This window comes from Agelaius phoeniceus, chromosome 6, assembly GCF_051311805.1.
Source record: "Agelaius phoeniceus isolate bAgePho1 chromosome 6, bAgePho1.hap1, whole genome shotgun sequence".
Classification (NCBI taxonomy): domain Eukaryota; kingdom Metazoa; phylum Chordata; class Aves; order Passeriformes; family Icteridae; genus Agelaius; species Agelaius phoeniceus.
Window position 1 is genome coordinate 55,872,767 of NC_135270.1, and position 5,927 is coordinate 55,878,693.

The following is a 5,927-nucleotide window of genomic DNA, read 5'->3' on the forward strand; positions in this document are numbered from 1 at the left end:
TGAAAAACAATTTTAAATTATTTCAAGTTCAGAAGCCACAGTGTTCTTAAGTACAAAAAAAGTCAGTTAAAATTCCTGGTTTAGAGCAAGAAATGAGGCTGACTTTAATGGCAACAGAGCAAAATCAGGATCAAGTGCCATGTACAACATGAATGATTTAACTATACTAATCCCAGCAGTAAATTACATGCTAAGGCCTCCATTCATTGTACCAAAATTTGCATTAAATCAGAGATCATTGTAAGAAAATTTTCATTTAGTCAGAGACCAAATGTCTTAAGATATTGGGAGACTTTCTGTGTCCTAATGTAGTACATTGTTCATCTTTCAATTCTGTAAACATAATTTTTTTTACTTATTCAACTTCAGCATGAATTTTAAACTGTTACCTACTTAACATGGCTGTACTAATTAAATCTCTAACTTTGAATAACCAAGAGGTGCAGGTAATTTTGAAATACTTATTAATTAGGTTCAAGCCATATATTCTAACAGGAAAAACACTACAATTTCTTTATGCTCTCTGCCTTGTTCCTTTACAGGATTAAGTCAAATGCATTTTCATGCCAAGAAACAAGAACATGGTCAGGAAGCCCAGCACAAAATAAATCCATCAATGAACAGAGATGCAGTTTTGGTGGGGACAGGAAGACAATATGGCTGCAGCAATGTCCCACTCTATGGCATGTGGCTCTCTGCTACTTGTGGGAGCTAAAGTATCTTGAGAAAGCCATGCCTACATGAAAATTTAGTTATCTTGCCTTTAAATAGTCTTCTTCTACGGGATACTCATAAACTGGAGAGGATCCTTGTGGCCTTGGACGAATGTCTTCTACTGCCACTTCAGTAACCTGTGGAAAAGACACGAGCAGTGGTAAAGGAACACTCACCATTAAACAGTGACTCGTTTTTAGGAATGTTTCTCTAGCTATCCATAGTAACCTTCTGAGTAAAAATCTTTCATTACTGACAGTGGATAAAAAATAACCAATAACTTTTTTTTAGGTCAAGAACAAATACAGTTCTCATGTTAAAGCACTCAAACCCACAAGGGACAGAGTTCTGAGAGACAAAACCCAGTGGTAAGCTTATTTTGATTTTCTTTATGTATTGTGTGTATCTGCAGGCTGAACAGACTGAAAACAGACAGATCAATTAGTAATAACTGAAAAAGTTACAAAAAAAAAATCCCTTCCCTGCTCTATTTCCATACCTAAACTTTGCATCCAATGGCTTCAAACTTTATTGCCCTCTATAAGCAAGCAAACGTCCCAGCAGGAATTTCTGCTGACAAGCAATTGGCATTCTTCCTTCTCCAGTCAGACAATAGGGAACCTAAACTGTCTAAATCCTTAAAGAAAAGTTACTGTAGTTAACAGCCATGTAATAGTTTGCTAAGTCTTGGTAGTAAACTTATGCCAATGAACCATGGCAAAGAGCAGATGCCTTTACACTGAAACATCTTTCTGGGTTTTGAGCTGGCAGGACAATCCCAAGCAAAAATACATTTTAATAGGAAGGAAAACCACCAGCAAGACCTAGCCATAAACAAAATATTTAAGATCCCATTTTGCCAAACTGTCATCACAGAAAAATTCAACCCTAAAAAACTCACAGAATCTTCCTCCTCTGCATCTGCATCGGCATCAGCATCTCCCGGGGGCTCGGCCGGTCTCAGCTGTCGTCCAGAACCTGAAAGCAGCACACAGGTTGTGGTTGTTGGTGCCTGCATGATCCACACAGAGCACAGAGCAGTCAGCTTGCAAGCTGAAACTCCCTGGAGCAGCAGGGCAAGGGCTGTGCACAGGCCACTGGAAAGGCCTGCCTTAATTTAGATTCCTGGCATCACAGAATGGTTTGGGTTGGAAGGGACCTTAAAGATCATCTAGTTCTCCCTACTAGCCATGGGCAGGGGTTATAATCTGGTTTACTTCTAATTCCACATTTTCTCCAAACTGGGGAGTTTTCTTTTTCACAAAAGCCTTTAGAGTTCTGGGTATGAGTATTTCTGATATGTTTAGAAAAAGAAAAGCATCGACCATCTGCTGACCCCAGTCTCCTCCACCAGCCCCCACCTTTCCAGAGGGACTGAGCCCACAGTGAAAGCTTGGAAGGACTGGAGACCAGAAAAAGTTAAGGAGACGTGTACAGAGGGAATCTGAAGTGTTTCTACCAGAGTTGTTTTATTCTTTAAAATAGCAGAATCAGTAATTAAGGTTGCTAATTCACAGTGAATTAAATTGATTGAAATTCCTCATATTGAAACTCTTCCTCACTTCTGACAAAGGTCTTAAGAACAGGAGAGTAAATATCATGAACCTTGACAGTACAAAAGACATTTTTTCTTAGTTTTTAAAAGTATTGAGGGCAGACAGAGAAGAGGTGAAGGAGATGGGCTGTCTTGAAAGTATGATGAAACGCTTTAAATTGGGCACCAAAGAATGAAAACAGCATTTTAGAACAGAATTAGAACATTTGCAGAGATCCAGCTTTAACCAGTAGAGGACAGTGTGGCTGAACTACGTATTCCCTAATGCACCAGCTATTCACACACATGCCCAAGTCCTTGTCCCAATAACTATGTCTCTTTCCTGTCTCCATGCTTGTTTTTTCCAAGCCATCAGACTGTCTAGCTCCCCAACACTCAGTTCTGCAACTGCCATTACTATACATAGCTTTGGCTCTCCTAAACAGATCCTCTGGCTTAAAAATATGCTCAAAAACTGGAGAAAACAACTGACAAGAAGAACTGTGCAACTCATTGTCTGTCTCAAATGGAGAATCCTTGGGCTGGAACACAAGATTTCTGGACATTACACACTCTGTGTGCAGACAAGATGGCACGACTTAGTCATGTCTGCAATCACTGACTTACACATGTTGCCAAGCTCTTGTTAAAGTGGCTGGGATTTTGCTGGTCATGCCTCATAATTTTCTGATCTCCTGTGTTTACTTCTTTGATTTTTCGATGATAAAATTATATAGTACAGGCAAAGTTTTGGAAGAGTTATGCCCCAGTGATCAGTGATGGACTGCTTTGTTAAGATGGATGGAAACAGTGTGCTTCCAGTGGGAATATCCCCTACCAATCTGTGGGTCAGGCTTCCAAACTTGATAAAATAAAAAGCAATCCACATTAGCCATATGTACAGCATCATAATCAGCTCCCCTGCAGCATTACAGCTCCAGGGAATTAGGATCAACTCAGAACACATCAGGGCTGCCAGATTATTCCTCCTTTAGCCTTCACAGCACTAGTCCTGACACCTACAATGGACAATTCTAGCAAATTCTAGAAAATGGTCTTAATGCACATTTTAGCTCAGATTAATTACCTGCCTGAAATTTAGCTTGATTTTTTTTTCAAAAGCTCTAGCATTTGTAGTCTTCAAAAGCTCAAAAAACCTGAAAAATTAGCATAACCATCTTAAAAAATTTAGACATGGAGTTATGAACCTGATTTTAAGCATTTCTGCTTGAAAATTCTGGAATCCATTCATGAAGCACTTCACCAAATGTATTTTAATAAGCATCATATGAGGCGAAGAGCTGTAGGATTGATGCTTGATTGTTTAATTTGCCTAGTGCTTCTAAAGATTCAGGTGCCAACAATAAATTTTATGGCTGTTACTAAAATTCCAAGAAATAGTAAGGACTAAGTCTTGTGGCATTGCCATATTTTCCCCTTAGGAGAATCCCACCCACAAGCCCTGCAGTCCAGTAGAATGACTTAACAGAAAATTGCTTGGATTGCTGGAGTGTTTGCTCTTCAGTGCAGCACTCCAACGTTAACTGCAGCATTGATCCCTGGTGGCTGCCAATAATTTTGCTACTGGAAAAGAAACAGGAAAGAATCATCTGTGAGACTTCTTAGGCTGGTTCACTCTTGTTTTACTCTGATGTATCTTCAGATTCACTTCAGCTGTCTGGAACTGGAGCAATGCAAGTATAGTACCTCTCCTAAACTGTGATAGTAGCGCCTTTTCCTAAAAAAATTAACCAACGTATTACTGTCCCTAGGGCTAACAGAGATGTGGGTGAGACTCCAAGGAGGGGCATCAGACACACAGATGACCTTGCCTCCCAAAGCTTCACACTGAGGCTGTTCCATCCACCCTGATTTCCCCAAACTCTGCCTAGGCTGCCCCTCTATGATAGCTAACCCATGTCATAAAAGACTACTTGTGCCCTTGGTTCCTACTGTAAACTAAGATTTGCTTCTGATTATTTCCTGATTCAGAACACTTTCAAAAGAAATCTTTAAAAGAGAGGCATTGCAGTACATTTTCAGCAAAGCCTTCTTTCTGAGTAGAAAAGCCCATGCCAATAAACTATGATTTATATGCATGTCATTCTCATGCCCTGAATAGTAGCAATGCCAACATTTTAAAGATTTTAACTTTTTTTTTTATGGACCCTGGACAATCAATGCTTTGTTCAAAATGTTTTCATAAACAAGATGGAATTTACATCATGACTACTTCTAATAGCTACTGGACTGACTTCAGAACAAGGGAATTTTTTGAAAGTAAGCAGTAGGAGTTATATAGGCAGGATCATTTTCATATCATATGGCTGAAATCTGTATCTGCTTTTCGAAATGCAATTATTTTAAAATTATTTTATCTTTAGCCTAGCAACCCAGATGGACTGTTTGGGCAAAACCAGAAGGAAAAAAGTAAAAAGAGGCTATTTTTTTGGTATTCACATTCATTGGGCAACAGTCTCCAAAATCACATTTGATACAATATAATGAATTCCAAGTAAGGCAGTGTCATTTAATTGAAATCAAATGTGCTTTAATGTATTGTATAAAGAGAAACCTAGTTTTAATTGGAACACTGGCATATAAAATTCCTGCGATCTGTATGCTTCAAAATTAAATAGTACATGAAAATACCAGAGATGTTACTAAAAGAAACAAAGATGTCTTTTGCTGATCATCCTAGCTTCTCTGCTTCCAGACTATAGCCCTTTTTCTTCAGCTCTTGATTTGGGCTTTTTGCTTTTTAAGATTTTGTACTAAAGTTATATTTGCATATGAATAGTGAATTTAAGTGATCTGTTCTCATCTTTAAGCATATTACTTTTCCTTGCATCAACTTCAACATTACTTCAACAAATAATTTCTCTTAACAGACAGAAACCTGCCCACAGGTGAGGACTTTTATGCTCTGCTCACTCACTTATTAACAATAACACACTCTATGCCTTTTCTTTATGCTTTGTCACAACCTATGCCTTTTCTCTATGAAGATTTTGGCATTTGCTAGTTACCATTTCTAAGCTGTGACAAGAAACTAGCAAATCTATTTGTGCAGTGTTGTGGAAATAACTCTGAGTCCATAGCCAGTTAGAAAACTTGTACCTTGACATGTGGGCAAGGCTGGGACATCTTTAGATCAGGTCTTTTCTGACAGTGCAAAGCATGCTCTGGACACATAACCTCATTTGTGTTATTAATAAGGAGAAAGAGGAATGAATAATTGCAAGACAAACAACATAATTTAATGTCATTGTCGTTGTTGGCACTGTGTTTGACCCACTAAAGAATTCATACATGTAGGTTAGCAGTTTTCATGGTGCTCCCTCATGGGCTTATGTCTAGCTGTAAACAAAGATGTGCAAGGCTGCTGTCAGGGACAGCTTCAGCTGGCTCCTGTACCAGACCTCTCTTCCTGCAGCCATCAGTCCCTGTACCTGCAGGTCAGTCTGTCCCTCTGCCCCCAGGCACTCTGTCACACAGGGCTGTTACTCCTCATGCATAAATGGCTGGTAACTGCTAATGCATTTCACCAGAAAGTCTTTTGGTTTTAAAACCACATCCCTCTCTCCAGATGGATGGTGTGCCTGACTTTCCCCCACGGCTTCTCCCTCTCCTGCAGGTATCACAATTACTGGGATTCCTTTTCCTCTCTCAGAGCTCT